Genomic DNA, 22,964 nt, shown 5'->3' with positions numbered 1-22,964 from the left:
ACGCCACACATGGTGTGGGGAGCCACCCACATCCGGTGTTAAAACTTTCCATAACATTTCAGATAACCCTCCCTCCCCCACTTCACAACAACCCCCATGCTGCAACTTTTCCAACATCCACTTCCACAAGCAATCTTCAGGCCTTTTTCAAATCAAAGACGATCCCGTGACCCTGAGATCACGACCTGAGCCGAAATCAAGAGTCAGAGGCTTAACCGACTGAGCCACCCAGGTGCCCCAGGTGCCTATCTTTTTTTCATGGGTCACTGGTGAAGTTTTCACTGCCCACTGGTTTCACTGATTTTGCAAAACTCCATGATTTTTAGGAACACACATGTCACCTTATAACAGAACTGGCCAGACTGAGGTACATCTTTCCTCTCCCTCAGCCCCCAACTAGAGAGAAAGAAAACACCAGAAGGGCAGGGAGTGTTTTTTTATTCCTATTTTATTGATTTAGTGTTTGTTCCTATTGTAATCCCCAAGGCCAACCCTTTGAAGACAGTACATGTAATAGATGCTCATGAAATGTGTGTTGCTCAGTTTATTCCTCCCTAGCCTCTTTCAGGAGATCCTCCATCGGCATTCTATCAAACTGAGTGTAGAACAGTGTGGCCAAAAGAACTCCAAAGAAATGCCCAGGGAAGGTCTTCGTCAGCAGCATTACCCTCCTGGAGCTTCCAGAGGTCCCACTACGGGGGACCATTACCTTTCATCTGAGCAGAAAGGAGCCAACTTCCCTCCACCGGAGCTCCCAACAGTGAAGAGTCCCCCCGGGCAGTGGAGAAGGGCAGGCATATGGCCCTGGAGGTGGTGCTGGCAGGCGCCCCCCCCCACACCCGTGCAGGCCCTGTGGTACCCGATGGATGCTACAGCTCATCAGCAAGGAGGCCCCATGTAAGATATATTAACATCACAAAATTTAATGGGCCAGAAAGGGAAGAAATTAACATAAATTACCTTCAGCTGAAATCCTGCCTTCCTTGGCAGCTCAAGAAAAAGTTCAATGCTGTGCCACAGGAAAATCAGGCCTTGAGAAGCAGAAGACTTAATAGGCTGAAATAGCACCTCCGACCCTCCCTTGAAAACAATAACTCCCCGATCATCCGGGCCTAGTAACAAATTATGCAGGGCAAATGGCGCAAAGAAGCTGGTGTCACTTACGCTGCTTTCAGGCCAGTGCTCTGTGCAGTGTGGGCTTTATGCAGCCTTAACTGGGGGTGCCACACTTTCCTTGGGGAGATGGTTAACTTCTCCCCAACTAGGGGAACGTGGGGCTGGGCCTCTTTGCGTCTTGGTACTGAAAGAGCCATGTTTTGGAGGAAGGACTCTATGGAGTAAGAGATACAGCTCTCTGCCAGTCCCCACAGCCCCCTGCCCACCTCCAACAGTGAGGCTTAGCAAGACAGCTGAGTTTTGGCTTAGGAAGTCTTGTGTTTCCGGCCAAGGGGCTGTGGGAAAGAGAGGACATGTGAGCAGGTGTTGATGGGAAGTGGGTGTACACAGCAAGGCAGCAAGCAGGAACTAGAGAAGAAAGGTTGGACAGCAGTGGAGAGATGCCTAGTGGCAAGAAAAACCAAGGGCCTGTCAATAACAGTGATGCCCGAGACACGTTTTTAAGTGGATGGCTGTGTGGTATGCGGCCCCTTCTGTCTCACTCAAGCTTTCAGGAGGTCTACCACATGTAGCCTTGAATTAGGGATGCTTTGGAGAGTGAAGAGATATTGGCAACATGAGAGGAGAACGGGATGAGGTGCAGAGTAGGTTAAGAATTCAGCAGACACAGGTAATAAGAGCAAATACTTTTATAGCACTGGTAGAATGGCAGATATGGTTCTCGGGGCTTTATGCTCATATCTTACTAGTAACTAACTTAATATTCATTTTCAACCCTATGAAGGAGGAGTTCTGATTATCCCCATTTCATATACAAGAAAACGGAGGCACAGAGAAGTTAAATGACTTGTCCAAGGTCATACCACCAGTCAGCGGCTGGGCTGGACTGTGAACCCAGGCTCCAAAGCAATTCTCTTAAACACTACCCACTACTGGCCCTCAAGAGTTCCCAAAGACAGGGCAAACCTCTCGGGTCCCCTCCGTCTTTGGGAGCTTTCAGTAAACTTTAGTATCGCTCAATTAACCTTGCTTTGCTGCCCCCCCCAAAAAAATTCCCAAAGACATACTGTTGATTGTATGAGGCTTCCCACTGTACTTAGGGGTGGAAGGCAGCATAAGGTGAATCCTTGTAGCTGAACATGGAGGCAAGGATAACTTCAGGAGGCTGGGAGACTTGCATAAACTCAAGAGTCTGACAGTTGCGCTACATTTAAATTAGGAAGGGAGGGCGGGGGATTGTCCAGAGTTATTTCCTGCATTAAGGGTCTGTGAGGGGGTGCCTGGCTGGGCATAGAAATTACATTAAAAACAAAGGGTCTGTGAGACTAAGACAGAGGTCCTGTCCTGCAGGAGGCTGTGGTGTCACTATGGAGGGGACACATACCTGGAACAAGTTAAATAGCTCTCTATGAAACAGTCAGAGATCCTACAATACAGTAAAGGATTCCAGGTCTTTGGGTCAAAATGATGTTCACCAGATAAAAAGCTTTAGGGAAAGAAAAAAACCAAGGAGACTTCATGGAGGAGGTGGCTTCCTTCAGGCTGGGCTCACAAGGCTCTGGAGTCTTGTTTTAAGCATTTCCCAGTCCTAGACTTGTTTCTTTCTCTCCCCTTCGTTCCTCCCTGCCCTCCCTCCTTCCCTCCCTGTTTCCCTCCCTCCCTTCCTCCCTCCTTCCTTTCCTTTCTTCCTTCTTCCTTCCTTCCTTCCTTCCTTCCTTCCTTCCTTCCTTCCTTCCTTCCTTCCTTCTTCTCTCTTTCTCTTTTTCTTTCTTTCTTTCCTTCTTTCTTTCAAAGATTTTATTTTTTAAGTAATCTCTATACCCAACATGAGGCTTGAACTCACAATCCCAAGATCAAGAGTCACATGCACTACCAACTGAGCTGGCCAGGCATCCCAAACCCCTTTCCTCAGCCCCCTTCCTCACGCTTTCTTCCCATTCTCCAGACTTCTTATCAAATCAGCAAAACACAGGGAGTGCCTCATGAAGAGATGGGAGAAGGATGGTCAAAGGCTGGGACCTACAAAGTCTCTGGTTCCCAAAAATGGTCTGAATCTGATGGGAAATTTGGACTTCCTATCTCAAACCATCTTTGCTTAATTTTTGTTTTTTAATTGAGATATAATTCACATAGCATACTACTATTTTAAAATGAACAATCCAGGGACGCCTGGGTGGCTCAGTCAGTTGAGTGCCTGCCTTCAGCTCAGCGGGGAGCCTGCTTCTCCCTCTACCTGCTGCTCCCCCTGCTTGTGTTCTTTCTCTCTCTGATAAATAAATAAAAATCTTAAAAAAAAGAAATAAAATGTACAATTCAATAATTTTTAATATAGTTACCAAGTTGAACAACCATCACCACAATCTCACACTAGAACATTTTCATCATCCCAGAGAGAAATCTGTATTCATTAGCAGTCACTCCTCATTTCCCACTCACCCTAGCCCTGGTTACCATTAATCTACTTTCTGTCTCTATGGATTTGCATTTTCTGGATATTTCATGTCAAGGGAATTATATAATGTGTGCTCTTATCACTGGCTTCTTTCACTTAGCATAATATTTCCAACGTTCATCTATACTATAGCATGAATTAGTACTTTATTCCTCTTGGTTCCTAGCTCTAAGAGCTTCTGCTTCAAGTAAACCGATCTGTATTTTGTATTCACCTGTCTCTCCAGTTTTCAGGGTGGCAGTTTGTTCTGTCACCTCAGTGTCCAATGGATCTAAGAAAAGTTGTTGATTTTCAGTTTGTCCAGCATTTTTCTTGTTGTGAGGCAGCTGGGACTTTGCTAGGAATTGAGTTGAATCTATAGATTATTTTGGCGAGTACTGCCATCTTAAAATATTGAGTCTTCCATGAACATGGGATGTCTTTCCACTTATTTAGGTTTTCTTTAATTTCTTTCAACAATATTTTGTATTCTTCACTGTACCTTTGCTTAACTTTTGTCCTTCCCTGGCTCAGCTGCTGCAGAGCTGAAGGGTTAAGATGTGAGAAGGGGTAGTGGGGGTTGTCACAATTTCTCAAACAGGGGCAAGACCAGGACTGCTCTAGAATGACCCAAGCTGGGTGCTGGGCAGTTACCCAAGTGCCTTCATGCTGAAGTGCTAGGCACAGCTACTGGTCAGCATGCACCTGGCACTGTCCCACTCTGGGCCACTAACTGACTCTTGATTCTCAAATACTGAGATGGGAAATCTCTCAGGCTCATTATATTCCAGGAAAGCATCTTATTCTTTGGCCAGTCTTGGAGCAGCAGCCCTACTGACCCTGAAGTCCGGTTCCCAGGTCCTATCCACCCTTGGAATTTCTCCTGCCAGGAAGGACAAGGTGCCTTCTCCAGGAATGTCATAGGCAGAGAGGACAAGAACCACACAAATTATATTTCCAAGCTTTTCTCTAATCACAACAAAGTCTTTTGCAAGGAGTCTTCTGGCCTAACTGGAGTTTGATAATTACAAATTATTTCTAGCAGAAATGCTGACTGTAGGAAAGCAGGTTAGAGAAAATTTGATTCATATTAGAGCCACGGTCAGATCATCATGAAACTTCAGGGTATTTATTTTTCCATCAGCTCCTCCCTGGTTCCCCCACCTCCCTTCTTGGCCTCGCTGAGCTGGAGACTTGCCTAATACAAATAACAGCATTAAAATAAAATCATGCAAAAGCTCAGGGGAACACGCCTGAGTAATGGGGACGATAATAAGCTTGTACAACCACCTCAGCCCTCTCTTCTTACTCCCTCCAAGCAGGCGAAAGTTCACAACTGATTTGGGATCCCTTCTAACAGTAAACAGGAGGGAACCGAGAGCTTAAGTGGTTTAAGAAAAAAATTGTAATAATGGACCAGATTGCTATCACTCCACTGATACTCAGTCCCTGAATCTCTGAAGTAATTTCCACTTTCTAAGTTATAATGGGGGGAGCTGTGGGTGTTGAATCGAACAAAGAGATAAAGCCATGAGAAATAAACAAGCCCATAGGTAGTTTTGTTCATTCATTCACTCGTTTGTCAAACATCAGGAGGGCTGACTGCCCCAGGCACTGGGCTGGCTGCAGGAGATGCAGAGACAAAGGAGGTCATCCCTGACCTCAGTGGCTCTAAGTACAAGTGGGGAGACAAATGTGTATAGCCAGATAGGCCATACTATTAGGACATTTGCTCTTCTAAGAATCTACAGCGTGACTCTTTCCCTCAGTTTGGGTTGGGACAGGGAAGGTGGAGAGTGGTCATCTCACCTCTGCTTCTAGGGACCGGAAATTAGAGCTGCTGATTTAAGAAAGAACCAAACAACAGAAAAAAGAAAGAAGGTGGGAAGGAGAGAGGAGGGAGGAGGGCTGTCATGCCCTCGGGGAGGGCTTCTCCATCCATCAGTAGGTTTGGAATGCAAAGCTCTGTTGGTCTCAGAGATCTGGTTCTTTGGACATTGGTTCTGAGTTGAGGGGTGAGGGAGATGATCGAAAGATCATGAAGAAAAATTAAGCAGAGTGTCTGCATCTGAAAGGTAACATTTGGTAGGAGCCACTGCCCACGGCATGGGACGCCTCCCTGCCTGCCTTCCCGGGAGAAGGTGAGGATAAGGAGGGCAGCTGAGAAGGGGCTTGAGGGATGTGTCAGGGTCACAGCCCTCATGCCCATACGGCAGCCACAGCAGCGTCCCCAGTGGGGCAAATCGTTTGGGGGCAGCTGGAGGCTGCTTTACTTTATTACCACAAAGGTCCTATGGCTTTTTATTGTTGGGCACAGTGGCCATGTTTTCGGTCCCTCCAGGGCCCGGGGGTTTGGTGAGTGTCATCCCTCAAATCTCTTCTCAGTGTGAAATAGATTGCTACATTTCCAGGGCTTAATTGTCCACACCAGCTAAAAGTACTCTGCCAGTAATGAAAATACATCCACTCCTTTTATCAAGGAAAAAAGATAATAACTCAGCCAGCTTTAGCCTACATTTTATTGAAAATCAGACATCAGCCCAGCTTCTTTCTAAGGACATTTCTGACGTGAAGCACAGAAAGCTGCTGGGGTGGGGGTGGGGGGGCCAGGAGGAGCCCAGGGATGTTGAAGAAAGGTCTAGGGGAACAAAGGGCAAAAGGGTGCCCAAGGCTGCCCTCCATACCTGCTCAGAGTACACAGCTTTCCAAAATGACATTTGTCCCTTCCCAGGAAGCTGGAGGATGTGACTATTTAAAATTAAAACCCCTTTATTTCTCATGTTAGATGAGTGACACAAATAGCAATAATAATAGCTATGGCACTTTATACTTTTCAAAGGACATGCAGATATTCTCCCATTTGATCTTTGCAACCCCCCTGACACGCTAGGAGGGTGGCTGAGCAGAAAGAAGGGAATAGTCTGGCCCTAAGCGATGTCAATTTGCTATATTAACCACCCTGGGAACCCTACCCACTCTGCACCCAGGCTTCTTTATGTGAGGTAATAACATTCCTTCCTATTGTGCCATTTTGAACTGCAGCAACTTCTCTTTCTTTCCATTGAAAGAATGCTGAATGGCATACTTCCTTTCTGTTACTCAAACCCTCCAAGCTCATTCTCATTTCAGGGCTGTCCCCATGGTCTGGGAAACATTTCTACCAGATGTTCACAAGGTTGTCTCCTTATACTTCAGGCCTTGACTCAAATGTCACTTTTCCTGAGAGACTTTCTATGTACTACCCAATCTAAACCAGTTTTCCAGTCACTATGTTTTCATTGTAGCACTTATTAGTATCAGAAACCATGTTTTCATTTATGTGTTCACTTGCTTATTGTCTCAGTAGAGTGTAAGCTCCGTGTGAGTAAGAACCATGCCTGGCTTGCTCACCGCCATATTCCCGGCACCTGGCACAGAGCCTGGCATACAGTATGCACTCTGTGAACGTTTGCTGAATTAATAAATGAACCCCAGGGTGCCTGGGTGGCTCAGATGGTTAAGCATCTGCCTTCGGCTCAGGTCATGATCCCGGGGTCCTGGGATCGAGTCCCACATTGGGCTCCCTGCTCCTTGGGAGCCTGCTTCTCCCTCTGCCTCTCTCTCTCTCTCTCTGTCTGTCTCTCATGAATAAATAAATAAAAAATCTTTAAAAAAATAAAAAATAAAAAAAATAAATGAACCCCAGAGACAACCTCACCATGCTGCTCCCCAGTCTTCCTCTCCCCTATGGCTGTTCGGGTAATGGGTTGGTACCTTTGGCCTTTCGTTGATTCGTCTTACAAAAATCTAAATCTCAAGACCGGTAAGAAATAAAGAAGGCAGCAGAGAAGAAAAACATCATAAAAGCAAAATTATTTTAGGCTTAAATGTAAAAGGAGAGTAGGCTGATTGCATAACATATGTAGATCTATGCAAATTACCACGCAAGTTAAATCGGGGAGAAGTCTGAAGTGGTAGGAAGTCCAGAGTAGCATGTTGGGTGTGTTTTCCTTCTCACCAGGAAGTGGTATCAACTTCCGAGCCTCAGAAAGTGGGAACGCTGACACATAGTGAGAGGAAAATCAATTGAGAGTTACACGAGTAAAAAAGAATTTAATTTACTTGTTGGGTTTTTCTAAGAGATTGAAATCAAAAACATTCCACTCACCCACTTTAAATAGTAGAAATAGGAAGCAATACAGGAGGGCCAACTAAGATTACAGAGGAAGTGGGAGAACGGAAACAGAAAAGAAGAGGAAGGGAGAGATAGAAAAACAACCCCCAGTTACCCCAATCCTTCAGAAGTAAAAACCTAATTTATGTAATGACAACTCTTTTTTTTTTTAAGATTTCATTTTTAGGGTGCCTGGATGGCTCAGCCGGTTAAGTGTCTGCCTTCATCTCAGGTCATGATCTCAGGGTCCTGGGATGGAGCCCTGCATCAGGCTCCCTGCACAGCAGGGGGTCTGCTTCTCCCTCTCCCTCTGCTGCTCCCCCTGTTTGGGCTCTCTCTCTCAAATAATAAATAAAATCGTAAAAAAAAAAAAAATAGATTTCTTTTTAAGTAATCAGTACACCCAAGGTGGGGCCCGAACTCACAACCCGCAGATCAAGAGTCGCACACTACTGACTGAGCCAGCCAGGGGCCCCAACAATTCTTTTCTTTTAAGATTGTATTCATTTAGGGCGCCTGGGTGGCTCAGTTGGTTAAGCGACTGCCTTCGGCTCGGGTCATGATCCTGGAGTCCCGGGATCGAGTCCCACATCAGGCTCCCTGCTTGGCGAGGAACCTGCTTCTCCCTCTGGCCCTCCTCTCTCTCTCTCTCTCTCTCTCTCAAAATAAATAAATAAATCTTTAAAAAAAAAAAGATTTTATTTATTTACTTGTCAGAGAGAGAGAATACAAGCAGGGGGAGAAACAGGCTCCTTGTTGAGGAAGGAGCCCGACGTGGGACTCGATCCTAGGATCCTGGGATCATGACCTGAGTAGAAAGCAGACGCTTAACCGACTGAGCCACCCAGGCGTCCCCCAACAATTCTTTATATTTAGAGACAACAAACAAAACAAAAACAAAAAACTCCACATACAAATAGCCCTCTGGGTTAAGAAAAAAAAAAAGGATATACATTTTCAGAGTTTATTAAAACTGTTTAAATTCCTACCTAAAATGTGGGAGAAAAGCTACTTGTTGATTCGTTCAACAGGCATTTTGGGGGTGCTCCTGTCCCAGACCTTGAAATAGGTGCTGGGGAAGATCTGAGACCAGGATGTGGGCACAGTACCTGCCCACATGAGGCTTGCATTCTACCAAGTATTCCACTCTGATTTTCAATGACAGAACACCCTCTCCCTGCCTCCTCTAGAAAGAAAAGATCATCCATCTCATTCCACAGAGGCAAAGCTCCACACTTTGGCGACCACACTGTGGGCAGTCTATGTGCCGTCATTAAGGACTTGAGGGGCCTGTCACAGTTTCCCACGGCTAAGTGCCAGTGGAACTGCCTTTTGGCAAAGATCTCAAGGGGATGCTGACCTCACATGCTGGATTCTCTAGGATATTACTGATGTCAGTCCTTTTGAGCCTATGTGTCCCTGAGCTCCTCAGCTGTCACCTGGCCATCACCAGACCTCCCTTCAGGTGCCACAAGAGTCGCCGGTCTGGTCTCCCTGGTCCCGGCCTTCCTTCTGTCTGTGCCCCACACAGTAGCCACAGCTGTCCTGGTCAGACCTAGGACAAAGCTTGCCTCCTCTCTGCTCCAACCCTGCACTGGCTTCCTGTTCACGCAGAAGATGATCTGAAGCCTCTACAAGGGTGTCCGGGCTTCCTGTTCTATTTCTCCAACCTCCTCTTCGGCTCACGCAGCTCCAGCCCCACGCACACCCCCCACACAATCCCACAGTAGTCTTTGCACTCCCTGCCTGGAGTGCTCCCTCCCCCGCCCCCCAAATTCACATCACTCACTCCCTCACCTTTCCAGGGCTTGACTCAATTGTCGCCTTCTCATGGAGGCCCTAGTTAAAATTACGAATCCCTCTGCCCTCCACACTGCCTAGCCTCTTTCCTGGCTGTATTCCTCCCCCACCCCCCCACCCCCCCATGGCTCTTATCACTCTCTAACTAGCTAGTTGCATATTTCATTCGTGTGTATTGTTTATTGTCTGTCTTTCCCCCACAGAATAAAAGCTCTAGGAGAGCCAGGATTTGGGTCTGTTTTGTTCATTGCTGTATCCTCAATCCCTTGAAGTCTAACCACCAAAGGAGGCACTCAGAAAGTATTTGTTCGAAGTCTTTTAGTTTGAATTGACTTAGTTTTATGGCAAACGTGGTCGCATTCTTCTCATTTTTATCATTTTACAGAGGACCAGTGAAAACTGCACTGGAGTTTTAGCCTGGTCCTCACGCTCAGGATTGGGAAGCCCAGGCCCAGAAGTTGTAAGTCGCTGGAGACTACCCATGGCCCTGAGCTCCCACACCAAGCCCAGATGAGGTGGGCCCTCCTTGACATGCAGCTCACATTGGCTAGGTGTCTGAATGGCAAATGTCAGAGCCTCCTTCTAAACGCAGGCAGATTTACTTTGCAGACGGTGAGAATGCATTTTAATTTGTTGATGTGAAATCTTAATTGAACTAAACTGCTAGAGGTAGTCTCTGTTCTCTGTCATAGTCTTAATTTAGTTGGCAAAACAAGATATCATCAGAGGAAAATTACAGCAAAGACGCTGTGCCCAGAGGGTTTGGGGAACCCCCTTGTGTGTCTGGAGGTGGGCTGCTGTGTGGCTGGCACAGGCATGGACCCCTCCCACCCAACTCAGAGTGCCAACTCGGCTTTCCAGGGACGCTCAGGGGACATTGCATGGGCTCAGACACATGGGCCCTCCAAAGGCAGCCAGACTAAATACTGCTCCGCCCCTCTGCTTCATGTTCTGTTTTTAGTGTTAGAGCAAGAAGCGATGGGGACTTTCTTACCTGGAGGTACAGAAGGGTGGGAGGCACCAGCTCTAGAACTCACCTGCTATGGGACTATAAGCAGGTCACTTCCCCTATCTGGGCCATGGTTTCTTCATCTGTGCAGTAAGGAGGTTGGAATTCATGTCCCTAAAAGGCTTCCATCACCCACATGCCATGTAGGACTCTCTCTGGACCCTCAGGCCTGTGTCAGCATCCAGCCCACGGCTCCTGATGTTTGCCCACCAAATCCCTGCTGAGCTCTTGGCCATGGCATATGTGCCCAACAATGGCCCTGCTGCCTCCTACAGGGGGTCAGGCTGAAGGCCTTTCACTAATGTAGCCTCATCCCTGACCCACTGAACCTCAGGCTGCCATTCTAGTTAGGCCCCTGGGAGGAGGCCTTAAGAAGCATTTTCTTGGGGGCAGATGCCCACTCCCTCCCTTTCCCAGACCTCCACCCCCAGGGGCCTCCTATACATGCTACTTGTCCCACTCTGGTGGCTTCTGTCTACTTGGTCTGTCCACATCTGGAGAAGCTCCCACTGGGGCATTGCTCCAAGCTCACCCTCATGGTAGCGAATGAACAGGCAGAGGCAAATCACCTCTGGCCATGGGCAGGAATCAGCCCCCTGCACAGTCCGGCTCAGAATCCCGCAATATCTTGTTCTGGCGATAGTCCCTGTCTGGAAGTTCCCAGGGAAGTGACTCAGGCCTGAGTGTCTCTCCCTCTGTAGTGCTACTGAAGAAGGGCTGGAGACAGCTCCCTTGGGGGTCAGAGTCCTGGGGTGGCAGGTCCACATTCCAGTGGCTCACTGACCGGAACAGGGGCCTTGCACGTCCTGGTACCTGCATGGAGTCACAGGTTGTTCTTATGCTGAGAATCAGGTGCCAGGAGGCTTAGCAAAGAGGCAATGTCATGTAGAAGGAAGATCACAGCTTTGCGGCAGAAAGCACCTGGCAAGTCCCTTCTCCTTGCTGCGTCTGTTTCTTCATCTGCGAGGTGGGGAAAACAATACCTGCCTCAGGGTAGTATTGTAAGAACTAGAGGCTGTCACACTTCTAGAGTGCCAAGCACCGTGCCCTATCCAGACACTGCACTCCCCAATAGCAGGTAAGGAGCTATTATTATTAAAGTCCTAGAACAGTGCTTGGCATCCAGAATGTGCTCAGTAAATGCAATTGTGATCATCATCTCCCAGAGGACATGCAGAGCTGCAGAGCTCCTTTCAACTCTTTGGGGATAGCAACAAGCTGCAGATCACACAGACACATCCCTGAGGTTCCTCTCTCTCTCCATTCTTCCATCTTGCTCTGCTTCCCCTCAGTCTACAAGGAGACAAGGGTCAGGGAAACTCGGATAGCCGGCTGGTGGGGTGAAGACATTTGGTAGGTAGGGAGCTCTGCCTCCCTCTGCCCCCACAGGAAAGAAAGTTTGAGAATGCAAAAAATAAAAAAGAAATTTTTTAAAATTTAAAAATAAAAAAAAAAAAGCACAAAGTTTGAGGATGCTCATCTAAAGCTAGCAGGGCTTCTTGCACAGGAAGGGCCTAGACATACGAGCAACCTTCCTTGGGGTGGGATCCTTTACAGAGACTGGGCCTAGCCTTTGACTAGGTAGGACTCTTTCCACTGAAACCATCAGAAATCTCTCTCAAATTCTTTTTTTTTTAAAAGATTTATTTATTTATTTATTTGAAAGAGAGAGAATGAGAGAGAGAAAGAGAGCACATGAGACGGGGGAGGGTCAGAGGGAGAAGCAGACACCCTGCCGAGCAGGGAGCCCGATGCGGGACTCGATCCGGGAACTCCAGGATCATGACCTGAGCCGAAGGCAGTCGCTTAACCAACTGAGCCACTCAGGCGCCCTCTCTCAAATTCTTAAGCAAAAATTGAATGCTTTGACTCATAGACTTGGGAGGATTCTAATCAAAGGGTCAAAGGAAGCTGGGAACCAAGGCCACAGGGATTGGAACCAGGAACATGCTTTCCCATGAAGGGAAGAAAATTTGGTGGTATGGTAGAAGCTAGGCCCAATTTATGTTCGCAGATCAGGAAACGTCAGTTATGAACAGATGTGTGGATGGGGCAGCTTCAGGCAGAGATAATGTAATACTCAGTACAAAGGTCCCAAGTTAGGAATGAGCTTGTTCAAGGATGAGAAGGAAGCCAGTATGGGTGGAGAGCAGTGAGTCAGGAAAAGAAGAAGAGATGACGACCAAGAAAGAGGCGCGGCCAGATCATGAAGGATCTTGGAGGCCAAGAGATGGAATTTTTATGCATTCAAAGGATTGTGGAGAGCCTTTGGAGGGTTTTAAACAACAGAGGCAGGTGGTCTAACTTATGTTTTAAAAAGAACACTCCAGTCATCTCTAGAAGCAATGGAAACAAAAGCAAAAATGAACTATCAAGATAAAAATCTTCTGCACAGCTAAGGAAACAATCAACAAAACTAAAAGGCAGCCTATAGAATGGGAGAAGATATTTGCAAATGACATGTGTGATAAAGGGTTAGTATCTAAAATCTACCAAGAACTTATCAAACTCAACACCCAAAAACCAAATAATCCAGTTAAGAAATGGGCAGAAGACATGAACAGACCTTTATCCAAAGAAGACAGACAAATTTGCTAACAGACACATGAAAAGATGTTCAACATCACTCAACAACAGGGAAATACAAATCATAACCATGATGGGATAATACCATGATGGGATAGTACACCTGTCAGAATGGCTAAAATTAACAAGTCAGGAAACAGATGTTGGGGACGATGTGGAGAAAGGGGAACCCTCTTACACTGTTGGCGGGAATGCAAATGGTGCAGCCAGTCTGGAAAATAGTATGGAGCTTCCTCAAAAGTTAAAAATAGAACTACCCTACAATCTAGCAATTGCACTACTAGGTATTTACCCAAATGATACAAACATAGTGATTGGAAGGAGCACATGCACCCCAATGTTTATAGTAGCAATGTCCACAATAGCCAAAGTATGGAAAGAGCCCAAATGTCCATCAACGGATGAATGGATAAAGAAGATATGATACACACACACACACACACACACACACACACACACACACACACAGGAATATTACCTAGCCATCAAAAATAATGATATCTTGCCATTTGCAAAGAAGTGGATGGAGCTAGAATGTATCAGGCTAAGTGAAACAAGTCAATCAGAGAAAGACAAATACCATATGATTTCACTCATAAGTGGAATTTAAGAAACAAAACAGATGAACATATGGGGGGGAAGGAGAGAGGGGAAACAAACCATAAGAAACTTAGTGATAGAGAACAAACTGAGGGTTGACAGAGGGAGGTGGGGGGATGGGCTAGATGGGGGCGGGCATTAAGGAGGGCACTTGTTGTGATGAGCACTGGGTATTGTATGTAAGTGATGAATCACTAAATTCTACTCCTGAAACCAATATTACACTATATGTTAACTAACTAGAATTTAAATTTAAAAACTTGAAACAAACAAAAAAGAACACTCTGGTTACTATATGGAAAAGAGGCCAGGGGTCAGGGTGGAAGGAAGGTTTGGGGGAAAGGCTAAGGGAAGAGCAAGTTTGGGCATGGGTGGGGAAAAGAGTTCTGTTCTGATCATGTTAAAGTTGAGATGATTAGATTGTAGTAGTTTGCTAGGGCTGCTGTAATAAATGACCACAAAGTGGGTGGTTTAAAACAATAGAAATGTATCCTCTCCCAGATCTGGAGGCCAGAAGTGTGAAACCAAGGTGTTAGTAGGGTTGGCTCCTTCTGGGTGCCCTGAGGAAGAATATGTTCCATGTCTCTGTCCTAACTTCTGGCAGTTGCCAGCAAGCCTTGGCTTATGGACACAGTATTCCAATATTTACCTCTGTCTTCATATGGCAATCTCCCTGTATGTCTCTTGTCTCTATGTCTTCTCCTCTTCTTTTTTTTTTTTTTTAAAGATTTTATTTAGGGTGCCTGGGTGGCTCAGATGGTTAAGCATCTGCCTTCGGCTTGGGTCATGATCCCAGGGTCCTGATCCCAGGATCCTGGGATTGAGCCCCACATTGGGCTCCTTGCTCGGCGGGAAGCCTGCTTCTCCCTCTCCCTCCACTTGCCGATCCCCCTGCTTGTGCTCTCTCTCTCTGTCAAATAAATAAAATCTTTAAAAAAAAAAGATTTTATTTGTTTATTTAATTGATAGAGAGAGAGACAGCGAGAGAGGGAACACAAGCAGGGGGAGGGTCAGAGGGAGAAGCAGGCTTCCTGCCCAGCAGGGAGCCCGATGCGGGGCTCGATCCCAGGACCCTGAGATCATGACCTGAGCTGAAGGCAGTCACTTAACCAACTGAGCCACCCAGACGCCCCTGTCTTCTCCTCTTCTTATAAGGATACCAGTCATACTGAGTTTAGAGCTACCCTAATCCATTATGACTTCATCTTAACTTGACTGTATCTGCAAAGACCTGATTTTCAAATAAGGTCATATTCACAGGTATAAGAGGTTAGGACTTCCACATATCATTTTGAGACACACCATTCAACCTATAACAGACATCAAAGGGGATGTTAAGTGGGCTGATAGGATTACGAGACTGAAGTTCGGATGAGAGGTCCACTTTGGAGATATTAATTTAGCAGTCACAGAAAAACAACCTAGGGACTAACTGTAGAGAGAGAATAGAAGGGGTATTGGTTGAACTCTGGGACTGTCCAATATTTAGTGGTTTGTGGAAGAGAAGGAGCCAGCATAGAAAACCAGGAGAATATGGTGTCCGAGAAACCAAGAGGAGAGAAGTTTCAAGATGGAAGTAGCAGTCAATCTTGTTGGGAAGTGGCTCTTAGACTGGGCAGTATGCAGAGCAGTGGTGATGCCAACATGATTAATTTCAGGGGCGTGGTGGGGATGGAAGCCCGCCCAGAGGGGCTGACGGGAGGAGGTGAGGGAGAAAGTCAGGCAGCAGCTATATACAACTCTTTCAAGAAGTTTTGCCATGAAGCATAGTAGAAAAATCAGGTGACAATAGAGGGAAATGTGGGATAAATAGGAGGGTTGTTTATTTATGTTTTAAGCTGGAATTTATTAGAGAATATTTGCATGCCACTGAGAATGTTCTAGCATAGCAGTTGGCCATTGGTGGAAGCAGAGACACTTGACCCACTGTATAAAAAGGGAAGGCAAATCATGGAGTGCACGTACAGGTAGACAAGCAGGACTGGTACCAGAAAAATGAGGAAGCGCTTGTGCTGTTGCTTCTGTTTTCTCTACGAGGCATGAAGCAAAGTCATCAGCTGAAAGTGAGGGATGAAGACAGCGAAAGATCTTTGAAGAGACAGCAGAAGTTATGAAGTAGAAGTTTTGAAGGGCAGGAAAGTGAACCTATCAGAGGAATATGGGAGGATTACAGAACAGTGAGTGTCCTCTTGAGATTTTCCATTCACAAGTGGGACTCTTTTTAGACACCTTTCTTCTGAGTCTGCACCTCCTTTCAGGAAAGGGTTATTTTTTTTTTGCTTTTTGTTTTTTAAGATTTTATTTATTTACTTGAGAGAGAGTGAGAGAGAAAACAAGAAGGGTGGGCCAAGGGAGAGAGAGGAGAGGGAGAAACAGACACCCCCCTGAGCAGGGAGCACAACTTGGGCTCGATCCCAGGACCCCAAGATCATGACCTGAGCCGAAGACAGACCCCTAACCGACTGAGCCCCCCAGGTGCCCCAGGGAAGGGTCCTGATTGGCCCTATTCAGGGCATATGCCTATCTCTAGTCCAGTCACTGGATCCAGAGAATGAGATCCTAGGAGTGGGCAGACCTGGGTCACCTGCCTACCCCTGGGACTAGAGGGGCTGCTGTTATCACCGGCAGCCCCTGCAGAAGCACATGGAGTCGGGGGGGTGAGGCAGAAAACAAGCAACAACTGTGCACTGTCCCCTACTGCTGTCCCAGGGCTGTCCTGAGACCCAATGAAGCAGGTTCTATAAAGCTGCACTGTGAGCTACATAGCCCTATACAAGGTAAGGGGTTATTACAGGAGCGCTTAATAAATGATGGATGTGTTTATTTATTTGTTCACTCAGTAAACAGACCCTACCTTTGGGCTAGGATTGTGAAGGAGAGGAGACAAATCATGAATACGATGCGATCTGCCCCATGGAGCTTGCAGTTTAGTAAAGCTGTATTGGTCTTTTTTTTTTTTTTTTTTTTGGTTGTCAAATGATCCTTTATTGAAACATTTTCCTTTGTAGTTAACTAGCCGGGCACTCCAGCACACCACTGTTGATGTCATCTATGATGTCATGAGGGTGGCGGCCGTCTACATTGCAGCCCACAGACTGGGCAGTTCCCAGGATCTCTTTAATGGTTCCAGAGAGTTCTCTGGCTAAAGATCGGTGTCACATCTGTCGGGCAATATTGACAATCTCGTCAAAAGTGATATTTCCACTGTGCTTAATGTTTTTCTGCTTCTTTCTGTCTCTTGGTGGTTCCTTGAGGGCTCTGATAATCAGGGCAGAGGCAGAAGGTACCACTTCAATCTGGGCCTGTCTGTTCTGAATGGTCAGTTTCACCGTAATCCTTAGACCCTTCCAATCACTGGTTGCCTTGGCGATGTCATCACCAACCTTTTTTGGAGACAGACCCAGAGGGCCGATCTTCGGGGCCAGGGCAGACATGGCACCGACTTCACCACCGGTGCACCTCAGGTACACGACTTTGATCTCGTTGGGGTCGAACTTAGGCGGCATGGCGGAGGTGGCTGGTGTCAGATGAACCCGGATTCGGGACGACCGAAGAAAGTTGCACCTTTGCCTCCCCGAGCCGAAAGCCAAAAAGTGTATTGGTCATTTTTGGACAGGTTATGCTTTGATAAGAAACAACCCCCAAATCTTTGAGGTTTATAACAGCAATGGCTTATTTCTTGTTCATCAGCTTCAGGTGAGCTTTGGCTCAGCTCTAAGAGCTTTCTTCACTCTAGGATAGGACGTGCCATTCTGTGGCAGAGGGTAAAGAGGATTCTGCAGTGACTCCTAAAGCTTCTGCTCTCATCACTTCCATTAGCATTTGATTGGCCAAAGCAAGTCACATGACCAAACCCGATACCCACAAGGTAATGAAGTACCCTGCTCTTCCATGGGGAGGAATTGAAAGTTACACAGCAGTATGTGGTGATTCATCGTGCTTTTATAGGGAGTAGGACTAAATAATTGGGGGAGATAATATAATCATCAAAAAAGGGCGGAAGCACATAAATGCTCAGCATACAATAGAAAGTGATCAGAGTCCTTGATCCAAGGCATAAGGAATTCAAAGGGGAGAGATCAGAGAAGGTTTCTTGGAGGAAGTGACTTTGGGGCTGTCTTGAATGATACCAGAGGATCTAGATGGGTATAGAAGACAGGGCATTCTAGCAGACAGGGCCTGAGAGAGACACAGAAGAGGGAAAGTGGGAAACTTACACAAGGAATGGTGAATGGTTTAGTTAGCCTAAAGCAGAAGAACTGGGAGCAAAGAATGGAAAGACAGCAAAGTGGGTATGTCTGCCAGCCTCCAGGAACATACAGAGGCTCTCGTCCCTCCCCATTCCAGCTGCCCAGCCAGGGGTTCCTGGACTGCAGAAGGGCCTGCAAGTCCTAGTAAATGAGTCCAGGGCCGGCCAGGCTTTGCCTAGACTCTTCTGCCCTTCTTGGCTTGGTCAAACCCAGGTCCTAGCCCAGACTCAGCTTCTCTCAATGTCTCTTTCAAAATTTTGTTGGAAATCGTACTCCCAACGTTCTTATAAAGGTTTCTCTAGGGCGTCCTGGGTGGCTTAGTCGTTAAGTGTCTGCCTTCGGCTCAGGTCATGATCCCAGGGTCCTGGGACTGAGCCCCACACTGGGCTCCCTGCTCCACGGGAAGCCTGCTTTCCCTCTCGCACTCCCCCTGCTTGTGTTCCCTCTCTCGCTGTGTCTCTCTCTGTCAAATAAATAAATAAAATCTTAAAAAAAAAAAAAAAGGTTTTTCTGTCTTCTGTTTGTTTCCTCTGCCTGAATCAGCTAGCCTAGTATCCAAAGGATACCCCCAAACTAGGAGATTGTAAAACAAAAAAGAGGTCTCCCCAGAGGCAAGGAGATGCACAAGATGACCTGGTGGAAGGCCCAACCTTGCAAAGAAATCTTCATCGTGCTGGCTACTCTATTCCACAGCAGCAGTAAAGTGAGCTTTTGTTTTGTTTTGTATAGAGTAAGGTCCCAGGATTTATTTTGTTCATAATGTCATAAAAGAAAAATATAATGGCTCTTTATAGTTGCATTACAGTATGTATTTCATTGTGTTTTGGATTCAGCTTATTATTACAGCAGTGATTTTGGGTAAACAATTATGTAACAGAAACTTTCTGCTGCTTATTATTTGGTAAGAATGTGATGATCAGTAAAATTAATTTATAACAATCTCACCTGTGTTTTCTTCATAGTTATCAAATGCAGTACACAGATGGAAGAGCTTTCTGAGAGGGGGTCCTGGCTTATTGGAATTAATGAGCTATCTACATTGTGGGCATGTGGTCTAATTGATACTGGCCCTGGGCAGGTTGGCACTTTTAATCATTAATGCCCTGCAGCCTGCTAGAAGCATGGAAAGAAACAGGCTGACTAGAAGACAGGGACAAAGCCACAGGGAGGCCTCCTATTGCCCAGGAGGGGCCTGCCTGAAGGCACAAGTGGAGCTCAGGGCCCTGTTGCTGGGCACAAACCTTGGTGGTCCTGCCTCAAGGGAGGCAGGTCGACCTCTTGCTTGGGTAGCCTCCAAAATCAAACATCTCAGGACGTGCCAGGGCCTATCTCAGGCCTGACAGAGGCTTGCATATCACTCATTCCATCATTCATTCACTCAAGAATATGTATTAAGTATCAACTCTGTGCCAGGCACTGGATATAGTAATAAACAAGACAGACAAGCTCTCTGCTCTTTCAGTCTCATGTTAGTCTGGGAACAGACAAGAAACAAACTAGGGAATAAATCAGGAAGATCAGGTCAGCTAGTCATAAGTGCTATGGAGACAATAAAAGGTGACATGGTAAGAGTGCTCAGGTGAGGGGTAAGCTCTCTCTGGGTTCAAGTAAGAGAAGGCTGCTCGGCAAAGCTGACATTTATGCTGAGACTGGAGCCATGGGAAGGAGCCAGCTTTGCAAAGTGCTGGAGGAAAAGCTTTCTAAGCATTGGGAACAACAGGTGCAAAGGCCCCAAGGCAGGAAAAGGCTGCAATTGTATGAGGAACAGAAAGGAGACAAGAGTGGCTGAAGCAGAGTGAGCATGAGGGGGAATGATCGGAGGTAAGGTTGGAGAGTTGAATAAAGCTCAGATTATGTGAAGTTCTGCAAAGCCAAGTGGAGTAGTCACTAGACATGCAGGAAAAATCAGGAATCGCTCTAGATATTTCCAATAGGAGGGATCTAACTTGCAGAGTTGGTAACAAACATGTTGGCAGGGCTGGAGGAGCAAGAAGAGGGAGAGGAGGCTATCCAAAGCCTCGTGGCTGCAGGACATCACACCATCAGCTCCAGGGCCAGAAGAGCAGAATGAGAGATGATGACAACTGTTGTTGAAAATCGTTGCGCCAGGGAGGCGGCTACGTAGGAACAGAAGTGCCTGAGCTCAAGTTTTGTTACTAGGTGCAGGGAGATGGTGTATGCAAAATACTCAGCATGGTGCTCAGCACTGAGTAAGGTCTCCATAAAGGTGAGCCACACTGAAAGGACAACCGCCATTATGCAGGAGACACCCAGCCTGTTGGATGAGACATAGGAGGACCTAGCACTTGGAAAGATGGGAACCAAGGGTCTTAGGACAGCTCACTGTAGACAAATTGATAGAATCAGAGAATCGCCATTTCCAGGATGCTCCCACGCAGACATTTGCTGTGCTCTGCTTCTGTGGGCTCTGCTTGGGCCTCAGTGGGAAATCAAAGCATACAGAGCGTGATGGAGGTGGAAGGTGGAGGAGTTAGGTGCCAGAGTAGATAACGAGCATTGTTCCAGTTACCTATTGCTGGGCAGCCAAAAGCCTAGACCTTAAAACAGTCTTTTTTTTTTTTTTTTAAGATTTTATTTATTTATTTGACAGAGAGAGACACAGCGAGAGAGGGAACACAAGCAGGGGGAGTGGGAGAGGGAGAAGCAGGCTTCCTGCCGAGCAGGAAGCCTGATGCGGGGCTCGATCCTAGGACCCTGAGATCACGACCCGAGCTGAAGGCAGACGCTTAATGACTGAGCCACCCAGGCGCCCCAACAGTCATTTTTTTTTTATGTTTATGAGTCTCTGGGTCAAAAATTTGGATGGGGGACAGTGGGAAATGGCTTGTTTCTGTTCCTCAGTGTCTGAGGCCTCGGCTGCTAAGATTAAAAGGAGGTGGGTCTCAACAGCTGGGGGATGGAATCCCCAAAGGCTCAGTCACTCACATGTCTGGTGCCTGGGCTGGGTTGGCTTGAAGATTAGGACTGCAGGCCAGAGTGCCTACATGTGGCATCTCTTAGTGCCCTGTCTTCCTCACAAGGTGGCAGCTACAGGGTCGTTGGATGTGCTGTCTCGGCGCTTTAAATATGAGTTTTTCAGCTAACAAAGTGGCAGCTACATCTCCTTTTATGACAAAGCCTTGGAAGTTTCTTGGCACCACTTCCCCTGCAACCTATGGGTCTCTAATCTATCCTGTGTAAGGGAGTCACAAGCCCACTGGACTCTAAGACAGGGAAAGTATACTCTACCTCTAGATGTGGGAATGACAAAGCTCTAGAAAAGCATGTGGGGTGGGAGATAGCATTGCACTCATTTTGGAAAATATAATCTGCCCCAGGCCTACAGACTAAAACTCACATTTCTCATGGACCAGGGAGTTTGCCAGCCATCCTAGGGAGAGAAGGTCTGAGCTCCCTGAGAAAGATGGGGCCAAAGGCACAGGCTCTCTCTAAGCCCTGCCTTCACCTACAGAGGAAGCCTCCCCAAAACCCAAAAAGGGAGGAGATCTGTGGCCCAGAATAAGTCCTCACAGAGTCCACTGATGAAAACTCAGGGGACATATGTCACATTAGAGAGCAAGAGAGCTGGAAACTGTGCTAGGGAGGCCCAGCACAACTGACACTGGATAATGATGATGATGGTGATGATGAGATACTTACTGAGTGTCTGTTTGGGACCAGCCACTTAAATATATCTTTTTCACTTGAGCTTCCAAAAGGAAATGTAGAGCCTTAGATGCACATCTCAGAAAAGCAGAACGGTTGAAAATTAATGAGCTAAGGGTCTATCTTAATAAGTTAGAAAAAAATATAGCAAAAGAAAACTCAAAGAACGTAGAAGGAAACAGCAAGGTAAAGAATAGAAATTGAAGAAACAGAAACCAAATACGCAATGGAGAAGATCAGCCAATCCAAAAGCCAATTCTGTGAAAGTGGATGAATCTCTGATGATACTGACCAAGAAAAACTTGAAAGAAAACAATCAGACATAAAAAGAGGGGTATTTGGGCGCCTGGGTGGCTCAGTTGGTTAAGCAACTGCCTTCGGCTCAGGTCATGATCCTGGAGTCCCGGGATCGAGTCCCACATCGGGCTCCCTGCTCAGCAGGGAGTCTGCTTCTCCCTCTGACCCTCTCCCCTCTCATGCTCTCTCTCTATCTCATTCTCTCTCTCAAATAAATAAATAAACATCTTAAAAAAATAAATCTATAAAAAAAAAGATTTAAAAAAAAAAGAGGGGTATTTTATGGATGCTTCAGGCATTAGGAAGAAACAAAGAGAATATTACAAATAATTTTGTACCAATAAAACCAAAGATATATGTGAAATAGATAAATCGCTTGACGCATATGCCTTACTAATACTGATTCAACCTGAAATAGGAAATCTGGATAATCCTATACTGTTAAAGAAATTTAATCAGAAGTCAAAAATATTCCCATGAAGAAAACCTAGTCTTCACTGGTGAGTAGTAATTCTTTAAACATCCCATTAGAGAATGAGGATTCCCTTCTCTGTTGGAGGAAACTGTAGCTCCTGGAGTTCGAGCAACTTGCCTAAGGGCCTAAGAACTAGTAATTGTCAAACCCACGATTTGAACCTTGGCTGACCTGGCTTCAAAGCCATTACCCTCCCCAGCCTCTTCAAATGCTATAATTAGCAGCATGTTTGTGAAGGTGAAGGACAAAGTCTTGATGCAAAAGCATGCAAAAACAGATTCCAGATTTGCAGAGATGGAAGGTAAAGCTCTTTCTGCCCAGAGCAGTCCTAGGAAGGAGTCTGGTTATGTCCACACAGAGAGGGAACCTGGAGATTATCCCTAGAACACCACCCTGCCGTCCTTCAAGACCTATTTAAATGCCACCACCGCTTCCCTGTAGGGTACCATAAATCCTGTGCTGAGTCCCATAGCTGCCCTACAGCACTGTGTCTGGCCCTCTTCTGTATACAGTCTGTTGTGTATTGTTCTCACTAATGTTTTCCAACCTTGAAAACGCATGGCTTCCTAAGAATACAGACC

At 46.3% G+C, this 22,964-nt stretch overlaps 1 protein-coding gene and 1 pseudogene across 1 annotated transcript in view; both read right to left on the bottom strand.

The window, feature by feature from the left end:
* CTNNA1 (catenin alpha 1) overlaps window positions 1-22,964 on the bottom strand; it is a 315,689-nt gene that overhangs the window by 206,995 nt on the left and 85,730 nt on the right. The window lies entirely within an intron of this gene.
* LOC113929732 lies at window positions 16,704-17,255 on the bottom strand (annotated as a pseudogene).

The sequence above is a fragment of the Zalophus californianus genome, chromosome 5 (genome assembly GCF_009762305.2).
Source record: "Zalophus californianus isolate mZalCal1 chromosome 5, mZalCal1.pri.v2, whole genome shotgun sequence".
Lineage (NCBI taxonomy): Eukaryota > Metazoa > Chordata > Mammalia > Carnivora > Otariidae > Zalophus > Zalophus californianus.
Note: the sequence above shows the minus strand (reverse complement) of the source record. Positions and strands in the feature narration are given on the sequence as shown.